The sequence below is a fragment of the Gekko japonicus genome, unplaced genomic scaffold, assembly GCF_001447785.1.
Source record: "Gekko japonicus isolate JY-2015 unplaced genomic scaffold, Gekko_japonicus_V1.1 scaffold1352, whole genome shotgun sequence".
Taxonomy (NCBI): Eukaryota; Metazoa; Chordata; class Lepidosauria; order Squamata; family Gekkonidae; genus Gekko; species Gekko japonicus.
The window spans coordinates 34,082-50,256 of record NW_015168691.1 but is presented as its reverse complement, the minus strand read 5'-3'; the positions used below and the strand labels follow the sequence as shown (position 1 = coordinate 50,256).

General features: G+C 47.5%; 1 protein-coding gene across 1 annotated transcript in view; it reads right to left on the bottom strand.

Moving 5' to 3' along the window:
- Positions 1–16,175, bottom strand: part of LOC107114037 (protein TMEPAI-like) — a 112,864-nt gene that overhangs the window by 75,333 nt on the left and 21,356 nt on the right.

Sequence of the window (16,175 nt, the reverse complement as noted above, 5' to 3'; positions counted from 1 at the left end):
ATAAGATACGCCAATGGTGGATCAGGCCAAAGGCCCATCCAGTCCAACACTCTGTATCACACAGTGGCCAAAAATACCAGGTGCCATCAGGAGGTCCACCAGTGGGGCCAGGACATTAGAAGCCTTCCCACTGTTGCCCCCCCCCCAAGCACCAAGAAGACAGAGCATCCCTTGCCCCAGAGCCCCTATCTATACCTTGTGGCTAATAGCCACTGATGGACCTCTGCTCCATATGCTTATCTAATTCCCTTTTGAAGCCGTCCATGCTTGTAGCCGCCACCACTTCCTGTGGCACTGACTGTACCACACAAGTGCATACCACACAAGTGCATATTAAAAACATTGTTTTTAATAATGCGGGAGCGGAGCTCCGCCTATGCGCATATCGCTGACGCTAAAATAAAATGGCGGGCTTCCGAGAGGAAGTGGCGTGGCTCGACAGCACAGGAGGAATCAGACGTCAGAAAAGTGCGGCTAGAACCGGAGAATCAGGAAAACACCATTTGGGGACCTGGTAACAAAATACTCCGTTTTAAAGGGGGGTTGAGCCGGAAAGCGACGGCTGGGGACGGTGCGCAGACGTTGGGTGTGTGAACGTGGATATAAAATCCGTTACTGAAGTGTGCCGAAAGCGGACTAGACGGCCTGTCTGAACGCACCCTCTGTGTGTTCTTTGTGCTTTTTGCAATAACCTCCATATGGGGCCTGGAGATCTCCTGCTTTTGTAATTGATCTCCAGACTAGAGAGATCAGTTTCCCTGTAGGAAATGGCAGCTTTGGAGGGTGAACCCTGCTGAGGCCCCTCCCCTCCCCAAACCCCGCCTTCCCCAGGCTCCACTCTCAAAATCTCCAGGTATTTCCCAACCCACAGCTGGCCACCCTGGGCCACTCCTTTCCCTTCCCCTCCCCACAACAGACACCCTGTGAGGTAGGTGGGGCTGAGAGAGCTCTGACAGAAACTGCTCTTTTTCCCAAGAACAGCTCTTATCAGAACTATGGCTTGCCCAAGGTCATACAGCCAGGTGCCAGTGGAGGAATGGGGAATGAAACCTGGTTCTCCCAGATTAGAGTCCGCGCACTTAACCGAACTTGTCTAACCAACAAAACTAGGCACCATTTAAACATTGTTTTTAATAATGCGGGAGCAGAGCTCCGCCTGTGCGCATATCGCCGACGCTAAAATAAAATGGCGGGCTTCCGAGAGGAAGTGGCTCAACACCACAGGAGCAATCAGACGTCAAAAAAGTGCGGCTAGAACCGGAGAATCAGGAAAACACCATTTGGGGACCTGGTAACAAAATACTCCGTTTTAAAGGGGGGTTGAGCCGGAAAGCGACGGCTGGGGACAGTGCACAGACGTTGGGTGTGTGAACGTGGATATAAAATCCGTTACTGAACCGTGCCGAAAGCGGACTAAGCGGCCCATCTGAACGCACCCACAGGGTGGTGGGCGCAATCTCAAAATGGCCGCCATGAGGGGCACAGAGCCAATCACAAAATGGTCACTGCAGGAGGCTGAGGCCCCCACCCATCACACAAAAAGTCCAAGTGCAAGGAACATGAGGAATAATTTTTTAAAAAATACACTGAGAAAGAGGACTGTGAGAGAATGAAATCTGACAAATAAATGAATAAATAAATCAACATTGCAGTGGCAGTTTCACCGAAACAATATTATTTAATCTGCACTGCCAATCAGTTCTCCAGTGACCAATCAGATGCCCTGCTGGGAAGAAGTCCCACTTGACTCCACCCACTTCCAGCTGGCACCATGGACCCATGCTCTATAAGCTTTACCACTGAGCAAAGATCCCAAAGTCTGTAAACAGCTCCAGGCCTCGGCTGGTTCCTGAGAGGAGAAAGCCTGAATTTGAACCCACAGCCCCTAGGGTACAAGCCAAGGGCAATTATTACAACTAAATCAGTATGCTACCTCCGCTGGAATCTTTGACAGAACTGGAATTTGTCAATTGTTCCTAAGGTTTACAGCTAGAAATAACCCCCGAACACACCCAAAGGTATGCTGTTATCTTTTGGAAACGGTAAAATAAGTCTCACGGGAGGGAGTCTGAAATCTCAGAATACTTCAGACAAGGCTTGTGTGTTATTGAACAAAAAACCACTTTCGGGTTTGCGAGTAGCCTTTTTCCTTCTTGCAATGCAGAAGCACAGACGAGACCCAGACAACAAAGGCACCGAGAGCAACCATCTGATAGCGGAGAAAGGCCTGCCTCACACCAGCTTTTCAAAAAGCCTCAGAAGTCTCGTCTAGTTTTGCTACGTTGCTCTCTCTCTCTCACCTTTTTGTCTGACATTTAAACAAATCGTTTTTCAACCCCATATGGAGGGGGGGGGGAGAGGAGATGGTGAGGCCGCCTACCAAACGCTTATGAGAAGTCTCAAGGAAGAAAAACAACAAAAACGTGCTTCAAAAGTATCATTGTTAGGAGCTGTTCTTCAGAATATGAAATTGCTTTGTCTGAACAGACCTCTTTCATTTCAGTAGTGTCAGCAAAGATATGGGGAATCTCTATGCCTGAGGTTCTGTGCAGGCCACATTTCAACACACAAACACAGAGAGAAAGAGAAAATCATGGAATTTGATATTACACACAGAAAGAGAAAATCATGGAATTTGATATTAGGGCAACATTCTGAGAAGCTCAGATTTAATGTTTCTTTTTGAAGAGAAGTTTCCTAGCCCACTCACCTAGTGAAATGTCTGAAACTAGAGAAAGGTTGCCAAGACACAGGATGGCTGAATTCAGCAGTCACAAACAATTTCCTGTTTGTTCATGATGAAAAATGGGCCCGGTTTAGCCTCCCCCACATTTCAAGACTAGGTTGAGGAAGTCTTCAAACCTAACCGCAATGTCTTGTGATGTCCTTTTGGGGTGTGCTTTGAAATGCAATATATAAATGCCAGCTAGGGTTGCTAAAACCCATGTGGGGCCTGGAGATCTCCCAGAATTACAAACTCTCTCCAGACTGCAGAGACCAGCTTCCTGAAGAAAATGGCTGTTTTGGCGGTTGGTCACTATGACATTATACCCCACCGAGGTCCCTCGCCTCCACATAGGGTTCCCAGTCCTCCGGTGGGGGTACCCCTGCTTTTGTGGGCTCTTGCCTGCTGCTGGCCGGTGGCGGGGGGGGGGAATCCCACCCCCAACTGACCTTCCCAGGCGATTTCTGGTAAAACAGGAAGTGCAGGCCCTGACATGATGATGTCACCCGGACGTGACGTCATCACGTCAGGAGGCCAAACTTTGGTTTGTGGGCAAAACTCTATGGTTTAAAGCCAAACTTACCATAGAAATTTTGCCGAAAACCCAGAGTTCACCCCCAATGTGATAAAGCCCCTTCCGGGTGATGTAATCGTATTGGGGCCTGCAGTTCTGGTTTTACCGGAAATTGCCTGACATTACTTCTGGTCTTCCAAAAAGATGTCAGGAGCCCCCTGCCGACCAGGTAACCCTATATCCCCAGGCTCCACCCCCAAATCTCCAGGAATTTTCAACCCAAAGTTGTCAACCATAATGCCAACAGGGCATAGCAGTCAGAGTGCTGGATTCGGATCTGGAAGATCTCCATGCCCCACTCTGAAGTAGAAGACAGCTAGGTGACTTTGGACCAGTTGCTTTGGATCCCCATTTGGGAGGAAAGCAGCATATAAATACCTAAATTTCTAAAGGAATATTGCCCAAAGTGTGTCCCAGGGATGTCCCTGGCCTTCCAGGAAAGCAGCAGACCTGTATGAATAGTGTGACAAAGGAAACAGACTACTGTAAAAGCTATCCTGTTGGCCTGGAACTGGGTGGGTTCAAATCACCACTCAATAGTGATGCTCCGTGGGGTGACCTTTAAGCTTTTGATAGAGTGACTGGTTCAATGTTCCTTCACAGGACTGCTGAGAAGCAGGGGTGCCGGACTCCAGGAGAGTATGCTTTTTCCAAATCATAGACTCTGCCTCCTTATACATACATGCCAGCCTCCGGGTGGGACCTGGGGATCCCCTGGAATTACAGCTGAACTCCAGACGACAGAGATTAGTTCCCCTGGAGGAAACAGATGCTTTGGAGGGTGAACTCTATGATATTGTACCCCACTGAGATCCAAAATCCCCCTCCCCCGGCTCCACACTCAAATCACCCGGAGATTCCCAACCTGAATCTGGCAACCCTAACCCCCCCATCCCCTACCGGTGGCCAGGGCGGACCCTACTGAGAGGATAGAAATGTAGGAAGACAGAATGACATATGCCACCCTTGGATAAAAGTGTAATAGAAATGTCGACCCGTTTGTTGAGGCCCACAAGCTCTTCCGCAGTACAGCAAGGGTCATAATTAGATCTTGACAGCTCTCCCCAAGCACTTAACTAAACCAGTTTGCCTGGGAAAGTACGGCCAGACATTCAGTGCCTGAAGACATCCGAATGCAAAACAAACTCAGAGAAAACAAGCCTGTCTGCGAGCACACCCTTCGCCCAGCTGCACGTGCGACAATCCTGACGCAGCCAGGGCTCCCAGACACCCCATATGCCACAAGACAGCCTGTTCTGGACTCCAAGGTTTTTGGGGTGTGCGTGCAGCGTGGGTGTGCGAGCGCCGACAACCCATTTGCAAATGCCACGGGGGAAAAAGTAAAGGTTGAATCCACACAAACAGTTCCCTTAATTGGCTAGCAAATACCTCCCAACAGCTTTAGGTGAGACCCTGGCTCAGGAAATGGTAACCTGCCGGCATGCTCAAGCCTGTATTCCAAAAGTATTAACGACTTCCTCAGTAGCTTTATTTATTTATTTATTTATACTTATATTTATACCCCGCCCACCCTTTAAGTCACAAAATCCAAAATTGAAAGTTGCCGCTCTGAATTCTGCCCCCAAAACTATCAAAATAGGCTCACAATCGTCTGCAAATATTGGTGATACACCCTACACAAGTCTTCTTTTCGCCCTTTAATCACGATTTTTCACACCTCCCATCTATGCAACCATTTTACCTTCTGACAGCCCATTTCCAGGTCCATCCCAAGCAGAGTTACACCTTTCTAACTATGGCCCTGTTCACATTACCGTTCTAAACCGGAAGGTATTCGTTGTTGGCCCGATTTTGAGTAAAGCAATACGGGGATGGGGGTTTCATATAACGGACTGCCTTCTGTTAATGAGCCATCTCCGAAGCGCTATGGTCATTTCAAACAGTGCTCCCCCCCCCCCGGGGCCTTTTTTGCTGCGCAATCATCCGCGGACTTTTTAAAGAAAAAGTTAAGGCATCTCAAGACTCCATTTGGAGTCAAGGCGTCTCAATGGTGCCACCATAGCACTGGAGAGCCATATTGGTTTAGCGCTACAGCACTCAACTGAGAATGTTCCCCCAAAAAAGTCCAAGGAAGATCCCACGGTGAAAAAGGGCGGCGGCGGGGGGGGGAGTGGCATTGTAGGAAGCACTATGGACATTTTAAACAGCACACCACAGCAATTCAGAAGCACAACGAAGAGGTAGGAAATGAAAGAAAGCAGTTTCCCTTAAAAATGGCTCAACCACACTTTGCTAATCTGACGCAAGCAGGTCTATGTGAACAGGTAAATAAATTCCGCTAGCAGCCGGTTACTAAAATGGGTCTGTCTGAAATGACAGAGAAAATACATTAGCAACCAGTTACTGAAACGGAATACAAAGGCAGTTTGAAAAGGGCCTCTGTATGGGTTTTTATCTATGCATTTTATCTACATCGTAAGCCACCTTGAGTTCCATATGGCAGAAAGGCAGCTAATCGATGTTTTAAATAAATAAGATTCCTTCCTGTGATCTCTCCCCCCCCCCCGGTCAAATCACAGCTGATTTATGGCAACCCCATAGCTTTTTTTCCAAGGCAAGAGATGTTCAGAGGTGGTTGGCCATTGCCTGGCTCTGCATCACAACCTTGGTCTTCCTGGCCAGTTTGGTGTAGCGGTTAAGAGTGGCGGACTTTAATCCGGAGAACCGGGTGTGATTCCCCACTCCTCTACATGAAGCCTGCTGGGTGGCCTTGGGTCAGTTAGATTTCTCTCAGAGCTGTTCTCTCAAGGACATTTCTGAAAAGAGCTCTCTCAGCCCCACCTACCTCACAGGATGTCTGTTGTGGGGAGAGGAAGGGAATGGAGATTGAAAGCCGCTCTGAGTCTCAGAGAGAAGAGCGGGGCATAAATCCAACTTTTCGGAGGTCCCCCAGCCAAATACTAGCCAGGGCCGACCCTGCTTAGCTTCTGAGATCTGACAAGATCGAACTAGCCTGGGCTAACCAGGCCAGGGCTCCCTCGTGATTAAGGGCCAGAAAACAAAAGTTTACTTTGCAGCCTAGAGATCATATTTTATGTTCCTCTGCTTCCTTTTGTCCCTTCCCCCATACAGTGGAAGCCAATGGCATCTCAGCAACCAGTGGTAACACAAAATGATTTTGTACCACTGTGTTAATTTGTGGTATACCCAAGGAACCAACTCTATTCCAGTCTACAAAAGCTGCTGTGCATTGTCATTTGGAAGAGATTCGTATTCACTACTGACTATCAAGTAAATGGCTATTTACTAGTGAGGTTAAGACGCTGGGCTGCAGACCGTGTAGTTCAGCAGTTCGAGAGCCTAGTGCCGTGTGACGGAGTGAGCTCCCGTCTCTGGTCCCTGCTCCTGCCAACCTAGCAGTTGGAAAGCAAGAAATTGCAAAAAGATAAATAGGCACCGCTTCGGTGGGAAGGTAACAGCATTCCGTGCGCCTTAGTGTTTAGTCATGCTGGCCACATGACCACGGAGAAGTCTTTGGACAGCGCTGGCTCTTCAGTTGGAAACGGAGATGAGCACTGCCCCCTAGAGTCGGACTCGACTGGCTTTCGAGCACAGGAATCCTTTACCTTTACCCTTTTACCAGTGTCTGGAAAGCAATTTGCCTTGCATAGATAGGATGACTTACAAAAAGGTGAATTACCTCACGCAATGGGTACCAGCCTGCCAAGTGATGGATAAAAAGCCAAGACTTCAAGTCTGCCAACTCCCAGTGCTTTATCATTAAATCTCACTTTCTGACAGATTTTTGAAAAGCTTAAATTCACAACACCCATGATAGCAATCTTAGAAACCTTGGGTTTAAGGAAGAAGAGATGATTCTTAAACCAGTTTTTCATGAAACGTTCCACGGGAGACACTAACCTTGCCACGCAGCTACGCCCTTCTGAGGCCACTGAGAACTGGAAGACTATCACTCAGATGTCACACGATCGATTCCACCCTATAGCCCTGTTCTGAAAAGGTGAGCCAGATCCCATCAAAAATCATTCAGAGATCCTGTTGCCAGGATCTAGCTGGATTTCCAAGAACACACAAGAGGCACGCAGCCACAGAATTGGCTGGTTAGTTCAAATCGATATGAGAAATTATGATTCATTATATTCTGAAGAAGTGTGCATGTGCACAAATTAAACCCAGAATGCAACTTTGTTGGTCTTAAAGGTACCACTGGACTCAAACTTGATTCATCACATGTTAATTTTACACTTACTCTAAAAAAAAGCTCAGATTTAGAGACAGGCCCCCTTTTGGTCTTAACAATGCTAAAAAAATAACTTCTTCAAGCTTTATTATTCCCCCGTCTTTCTTTCCTTCACATCACCTTTCTCATTCCATTGCTCACACAGCCATCTTATTTCACATCCCGCTCCTCTGAGGAAGTGTGTGTGCCCGTAACAACTTATACCGGAATAAAAATTTGTTGGTCTTAAAGATGCCACTGGACTTGAACTTTGTTCCGGTGCTTCAGACCAACGCAGCTACACATATGAACCTATTCCATTCCCCAGACTTCTTACTAGTCTCCTAATTTTCCAGCCTCCTGGGACCCTTTCCCTGCTCTCGAGCATCCCCATGCGTGAAGTTTTAACCCCAGCCAATTTGTTAATTTCCTTTCCCTCACAGAAATTAGACTGTAAACTGTTCAGCTTCCAAACATTCCAGGTGATCACATCCGCTCAGCTGATTGGTGATCAGGAGCGTGATGTCACACCGCCACAATACAGTCTCAATTACTACAGTAGAAGGATGTTACACACATCAGCAGCTACCATACTGAATGAGCGAACAGCCTTCCAAACGGGGCAAAGATAAGGAAGGTAATCTTGAAAGCATGTGGGCAACACTGGGAAAATAAAATGGCTTCCAATGCAATTCTGTGCCCATGTAGATAATAACACCGACCATTTATACAGCAGTTGAGTGTTCAAAGTACTTCACAAATGTTCTCTGTTACCCTTGCAAAAAAACACTGCAAGGTAGGTCATTATTCTAATCCCTTACTGCAGATAGTGTCTAACTAATGCCTGTATGACACAGGTGAAACGTGAACCATTAACTTCCGAGTTTACACACAGCTTTGTATTACCTATTCTGCTAGCCGGGGTCTTAAAATACTGGTTGTAGAAGGCACAGATTTAAATCTTTGCTGATCCAGGAAGCTCCCATGGTGGTGGTTGATAAAACATAATCTCTCAAAGGAATCTCTCTCACAAAATTGTTGCTATAATAAATTCAAAAAAGAAATAGAACACTCGTATGCCAAACGTTCTGATAGCACATCATGAGTATAATAAATAAAAGGCAGCAGCAGCTACATATAGGAACTTTTTACACGATCAAATTAAAGCTGGAACTAAAGTTAGGAAAGGAGGGGGGGAGACAGCAGGCCCTTGAGGAAATAATTCTGCCTCCAATTTACTCGGGGAAAATAATCTAATAGACAGCATTCTAGTCTGAACTTTCCATCCCACACTATTCCAAAGTATGGATGTAATTTGATGCCTCCCAACATTCTTAGTTATGGCTGCCATCTGATTTCACTCAATAGTCTCAGTTGTGGACAGTGTTTTATTCAGGGGTCATTTCGCAGAAAAAGAGGTGCAGGAGCTCATTAGCATAACTTATTTGCATATGCCACACCCTCTGACATCACCGGAAGTGTGTCAGAAGGCAATTCCCACCACTCAGGCTCCACTGGACTGTTTTGGATTACTAGCTATGGGGGGGGGGGTGGACACGTGCAGATCTGTCCTCACAGAGGAGGGAGAGCTTGTATCTGAATAAAACTTGGTCTTAAAGCTGCCACTGGACTGTTTTGGACTGGGGGACCAGAGGGGGGCTCTGCAACTTACCTGGCTGCTTCTTGGTCTGACTGAGGGCTGCTGGGAGCAGGGGGTGGGGCTTCTTGCATGTGCCCACCCCCTGGGCTCTTTACTGCCGGAGCTCCGCTCCTGTGCGCTCCTGCAGGAAATGACTCCTGGTTTTATTTATTGCTGTTATTATACTAGCCAGATCTTGTCAGCTCTCAGAAGTTAAGCAGGGTTGGCCCGGGATAGTACTTGGATGGAGACCACCGGGGAAGTCCAGGGTTGCTACACAGAGGCAGGTAATGGCAAACCTTGTTGTGAAACTGCAGGGTCCCTGTACGTTCGGTGTAACTTCACGGCCGTTCCCACCACTTTACTAGACTGTATGGTTGTTTTGACTCTTGGCCTTGTTATGATTTGGAATTTTAAATCTTTGCAAGTCGTTCTGGTCCCCTTCTGGAAGAACAGAACCCCTTTTGGGTTAAACAGGGGAGAAAATCTGCTGTGAGCTGCTTGGACGAACAGCAGCATAAAAAAGTAAGAGAGAAATTAACTTAAAATAATGTATCAGAAAGAGTACCAACAAGAGATGAATGAGCCATCAGACTCAACCATGAAAGCAATTTTTTTCGAGCTCCCTCAGTTTCTGTCAGAGCTCTCTCAGCCCCACCTACCTCACAGGGTGTCTGTTGTGGGGAGGGGAAGGGAGAGGAGTTCGTAAGCCGCTCTGAGACTCCTTTGGGTAGTGAAGGGTGGGGCATAAATCCAATCTCTTCTTTTTCTCCTCTGGAAAAATGAAAATACTTCCGGGCCGGTCCTCAAAACCATGGAGTCTCAGTCAAGGAGATGATTCTTCTATTTTTAAAAGTCATGCTGATTTACACAAACAGTTTGAGATAGACTGCGCATCAGTTCTTCGTGCACAGCAAGCATCAGAGCACTATCTGCTCAGATGTACCTAGCACAGTGGCTGAACTTCCGCCGGGCAACCATGTTAACCTGTGCACAGCCCATAAATCTTTATTTAAAAGCTGCACCCTGGACCATTTATCAAGAACAGGGTGACGGTAGTGAAAAATGTGACCACGATCAATGCCAACAAGTTTATTACCATCCCCTTGCTCTTGGTACCCTACTAATCAAAGGGAAAACAGTCCATTTGTTTAAACTTCCGAAAGCCCACAAGAGACATTCCTCATATATATTCAGTGGCAACCTGCACAGCTTACACATTCAGAACCAAGGGCAAGTCTATAAGCCGGGATGGGGCGATTAATAAATCAAACAAACAAACAAATAAATAAATACATAATATAAACTCCTTTTTAATATAAATGAGCACAAAGAGAGCAGGTTTTGGTGGACCATTGGCTTTTGGGGGGGCAACAGTCTATCGAATCGGTCGCATGAAATTAACTCTGAAATTAGCAAATAGGTATTCATTGGCAATGAACTCCCAAGGAAGATAAAGGCCATCCCTTGTGCAGAACCTTTGGGACAGAACAGGAAATGAATCCAAATAAAAAATATTATGATAATCCAGAAGGAGGTTTTGGAAAGTACTGCAGTGGAACAATTCTCTCGCTTTCTCGCCAAGTGTGAAGCAAACAAAGCCTGATTCTATGCATGATTACTCGGAATAAGTCACCCTGAAATCAATGGCCTGGATCCTACCGTGCTACTCAGTTTGGTGACACTTTCCGCCAACACAAAGCGCCTACCCCTGATGAATGTAGTCACTGCAATGTAGTGGGTTAGACTACCGAACCAAGACTGCACAGACGAAGGGTTTGAAACGCTACTCATTTGTAAAGGTCGGTTAGGTGACCCTGGATCAGTCCTTCCCACATCCTAACTTCCCTCATAGAGGCTTGGATCTTGCCTAAGATTTCCACGGGCAGAACAAATTTCCATCTGTGGGGGGCAACTTCCCTACCTGCCCACTGCTGTAACAGCGCCAAATGCCCCTCAAAGGCTGCTTGTGGGAATGGGGGAAGCCGTAGGGTTGCCAGCTCTGGATTGGGAAATCCCTGGAGGTTTGGGGGGGGTGGAGCCTGGGGAGGGCGGGGTTTGGGGAAGGACGGGACCTCAGCAGGACATAATGCCACAGAGTCCATCCTCCAAGGCAGCCATTTTGTCTAGGGGAACCGGGCTTTATAGTCGGGAGAGCAGTTGTAATCCTGGGAGCTCTCCAGACCCTACCTGAAAATTGGCAACTCTATTTGTAATATATATATGGATCAGCCCTTTCAGCACACGTTATCCTTTTGTTAGCGTCATAACAACCCTATGAGACACGCTGGACTAAGTGAAAGTGACCACCACAAGGTCACCCAATAAGCTTGGTGTCTAAGTGGGGATCTGAACCCAGGTCTCCCCAGTCTCAGCACCAACACTCAGACCATTGTGCACAGAAACTGGGTCAGGAAGTGTATAACAGCGGCAAAGCAGCTTAGTTTCTTGGGCAAGACATAGAGGAATTTCAGACAGACGATATAATCCGGAAGAGGAACGGTTCCCAAACGGTTTCTGATCTGTCATTTCAGACAGAACCGTTTTAGAAGCAGTGTAGTGGGTTAGACTACCGAACCAAGACTGCACAGACGAAGGGTTTGAAACGCTACTCATTTGTAAAGGTCGGTTAGGTGACCCTGGATCAGTCCTTCCCACATCCTAACTTCCCTCATAGAGGCTTGGATCTTGCCTAAGATTTCCACGGGCAGAACAAATTTCCATCTGTGGGGGGCAACTTCCCTACCTGCCCACTGCTGTAACAGCGCCAAATGCCCCTCAAAGGCTGCTTGTGGGAATGGGGGAAGCCGTAGGGTTGCCAGCTCTGGATTGGGAAATCCCTGGAGGTTTGGGGGGGTGGAGCCTGGGGAGGGCGGGGTTTGGGGAGGGACAGGACCTCAGCAGGACATAATGCTTCAAAACGGCTTCAAAACGGGTTAAAAAGGCTAATGTGAAATTCCTCATAGTTCTGGCACAGCAATTCTTGAAAAAGAATTCTCTCAGTTCTCTCAGAGCTCTCTCAGCCCCACCTACCTCACAGGGTGTCTGTTGTGGGGAGGGGAAGGGAAAGGAGTTTATAAGCCGCTCTGAGACTCCTTTGGGTAGTGAAGGGCGGGGTATAAATCCAATCTCTTCTTCTTCTTAGTTTCTAAGTTGTACAGAGTCACATCTTGCCAAAAGCACACACTTGTGGCTGGCGTTTTGTGCTCTCCAGATGAAACTTTTACAGACGCTGAAGTCAAAAAGATGTGACCACCTCCGCAAAGCATCCTGCTTATTGTACGTATTTTAGTATGTGTTTTTACTACTTATTTTAGTACGTATTTTAGTATTTGTATTTAGTACAAAAGATTCTTCACCCCATAATACTTTGAACAAATATGTCCTTCAGCTCCGTGGTAAAGCATCTTGCTTGTCATGCAGAAGGTCCCAGGTTCAATCCCACTATCTCCATGTAAGATTCAAGTAGCAGCTGAAATGAAAGACCCCGGAGAACTACTCTGAGTAGACAATACTGAGTTTGATGGACCAATGGTCTGATTCAGTATAAAGCAATTTCATGTGCTCCAATCTACACTTTGAGGCTAACCCCTAGCAAAACCTACTGTCCAGATCACACACAGCCTCCCCCAGGAGTCAAAAGAGATCCACGGCTCAACGTAACAGCTTCGGTTTTGCAAAAGCAAACCTGGGAATCTTACCCACAGTGGGCTCTGATAAACCAGTTTTGCTTATCTAAATTAAGTTTGCACGGCCCTTTGCTTTGACCTTGCAAGCCTAACTCCAGCAAAGCCCGAAAGTGGCAATAACCTTGCTGAAGAAACCGCAGTGAAATAAACACTGTGCACAGGAAGTTGACCAGTCTTAAAAGAGAGAGGGAGAAGAAATACAGAGAGCAGAGTGCATGCAAAAAATAGCAGAGAACCAGCAAAAGCCTCAGACTCTGGAACTCACCACTCCAAAAGTAGTGCGTGTTGGCAGTTCAGTGAGAAGAAAGCGTTTTGTTCTCTGCAAAAGTTTCCAAATCCACTTTACTCTAAAACAGACAGCATTCAGGCCAAGGCAAAGTGCCACTTGATAGTTTGGAGAGCGGGACGGGCAACCTTTTTGATTCCAAAAGAAAGCCCCTCACTCCTCCGTCTCTCAAGAGAGGCACAGCATGCTCTCGGCTGCACCAAAGAGTGCTTAAAAGGCTCCCGCCACAACCACTTGAAGATTCGGCACCCACAAAACGAAAAGCCTGGAGGGTCAGGACCCCACCCCCCCCCCCCACTGACGGAATTTAACAGGTGCAGCAGCTGCAAGACTCACCTCCCAGGCTTTCCAGAAGTGACCCAAATTTCCTCCCCTACAGTAGGAGGATGACTAAGTGCTGACTCATGTTTTCGTTCAATGGGCCTTCCAAGCCGGTTTGCTTGGCGTCCCTCTTTCCACCACCGCCCCCCAAACCCCAAGCAGCTGACGGCCCTTCCCTTGCGTTTGTCCTTACCGCGAGGCAAGAATAAATTCTTACAACAGATTGCGGAGAGGGGGACGGACGGGGTTCTAAAGCTCTCAAAAGTGAAAAAAAAGTCTGACACAGGGTTAACTCTGCAAGAGGCTCGTGTAAAAGATTCCCAGACGTGGAGTCAGGAAAGACACACATGCATGTTCTGACCCTGCCTATAGCAAAAGGAACAAGAATACAGAATGACACACACTTCCTTCAAAAGGCTTTTGAGAGTGAAGCACACTTATGTGCCGCCAAGCAGTAAAGCCCCACGGTACTTAAAAAAGAATGGGCCCTCCTTTATTCAAACTCACAGCAACGGTAATAATTCAGCATTAGCCAAGGCCTGGGATGCAACACTCTCTTCTTCTTTGTAAAAAAAAAAAAAAAAAAAAAGCCCCTTAGAAATCAACTTGGAAGTTGGGAAAAGACAGAGGCCAGAATGAGGCAGCTGAATGGAATGGGTCCACTTTGGACTGCAGGTGTTTGCACGGAGGTAGAAGCAAGGTTTGTCTTGGAATGGTCTCCTGCCACTAGGGTTGCCAGTTCTGGGCTGGGAAACTCCTGGAGGTTTTGGGGGGTAGAGACAAGGGAGGGTGTAGTTTGGGGACAGGAGGGACTTCAGCAGGGTAGAATGCCATAGAATCCACCCTCCAAAGCGGCCATTTTCTCCAAGGGAACTGATTTCTGTCGTTTTGGAAACCAGTTGTAATTCCGGAAGCTCTCCAGCCACTACCTGGAGGTTGGCAACCTTACCTGCCACAAGTTAAAAACCTCCCTGTAAGTAAAGAACTAGTGTTCCAAGAGGACACGCTAGTTTTCTGCCTTGTATTTACAAGGAGGCACATTCAAAAAATATGGCCCCACAATTCCAAGGTACAGTCCATTAGGGTTGCCAGCTCCAGGTTGGGAAACTCCTGGAGATGTTGGGGGTAGAGGCTGGGGTGGGCAGAGTTTGGGGAGGGGAAGGACCTCAGAAGGGTATAATGCCATAGACTCCATCCTCCAAAGCAACCATTTTCTACAAGGAAGTTGATATCTAGAGCCTGAAGATCAGTTGGAATTCTGAGAGGTCTCCAGCCATCAGTTGGAGGTTAGCAACTCTAGTCCATTCTACTAGCTCAGGACTTTACCACCCCATCCTGTGATATGCATAGTAGGGAGCAGACAATTTCCTGGCACCCCTCTCTGTTACCCATTGGCCCTCTGAGGGTTGGTGGGGAGGGGGAACATGTTTGTAAAAGTGGCTTTGGGCCATACAATATGGCTCTGAACGAACACCTGGAAGCAACATCAGCTCACCTTGTGATGTTCTAGGATTCAGGCAAAACACTATGGTTTTACCACAGAGTTTTGTCCAAATCCTAGAGCGCCATGCATATGTCACACCATGATATGATGTCACTTCTGAGCATCCTCTCTGCCCCCTCCTTCTTTCACTGGTAGCCATGAAATGGAGGAAGGGAGAGCCATATATGCTGCCTGAAGCTTTTCACTGGATGCCATGAAATGGAGGGAGAGCCATATATGCTGCCTGAAGCTGCCTGCAGAAAGGGTGGGATAAAAACCACACTAAATAAAAGAAATATCACATTGGTCCATCCTGGCCACCGGTTGGGAGGTAGGGTTGCCAGCTGCAGGTTGGGAAACTTCCGGCAATTTGGGGCTGAAGAGGACAGGGACCTCAGTGGGATACAATGCCACAAAGCCCATCCTCCAAAGTATCCATTTTCTCCAGGGGAACTGATCTCTGTAGTCTGGAGATGGGGATCCAGAATTACATCCCTACATTGGTCAAGCTTGGAGGCACAGCAGGAGTGACCTCAACTCCCCCCTTGCTCTAGCCACCACCTGGAGGTGGGCAATCCTTGTGCAACGATTTCTGTGACCATCCCTTTGCATGGCAGCCCAAGATGCCCCAGGAAGCCCTGCTGAAGAGAGAGACGGGAAGCCCCAGAAGCAGGATTTCAGGCATCATTTTAGGCTGCCACAGGAGGGAGGGAGCCAAGTCATCACACTTTGTGGGAGGAAATCCTTGTGCCCGTGGAAACCTTGGGCTGAATCCAACTCATCTTCTTGACCACCCTCTGGAGAATGATGGGGGAGAGGGGAGGAAACACAAATTAAACGCTAAATGTCTGCCTGAGGACAGCTGTAATGTTAATGTTACGCAACCCCTTGAAGTTAAAAGAGCCCAGCCATGCTTTGGGGCCTTGCCTTTGTGAATACCGAGAAAAAGAATGCGCAGAGGAAAACCAGACAGCTGTGACTACAAGCCATCGCCCATCATTCCAGATCAAGCTTCATCACCACAATGTGGAATGCAAAGCAGGTGACCTGGCAACCCTAGGTGATGTTACGCATGGCAGGGGAGGAAACCGGAGCAGGCTCGGGAGTCTTGTCAATCAAAGGGTCTACACCAATGGTTCCCGATGTGGTGCCCACTGAGTGTTTCTAGAAAGTGAGCAGGGGCACGTGGGCTCTTACCCAGCAGGTTTTCTGATTGGCCAATGAAGAGCTGATCGGCTATGCAGATTAAAACAGCAT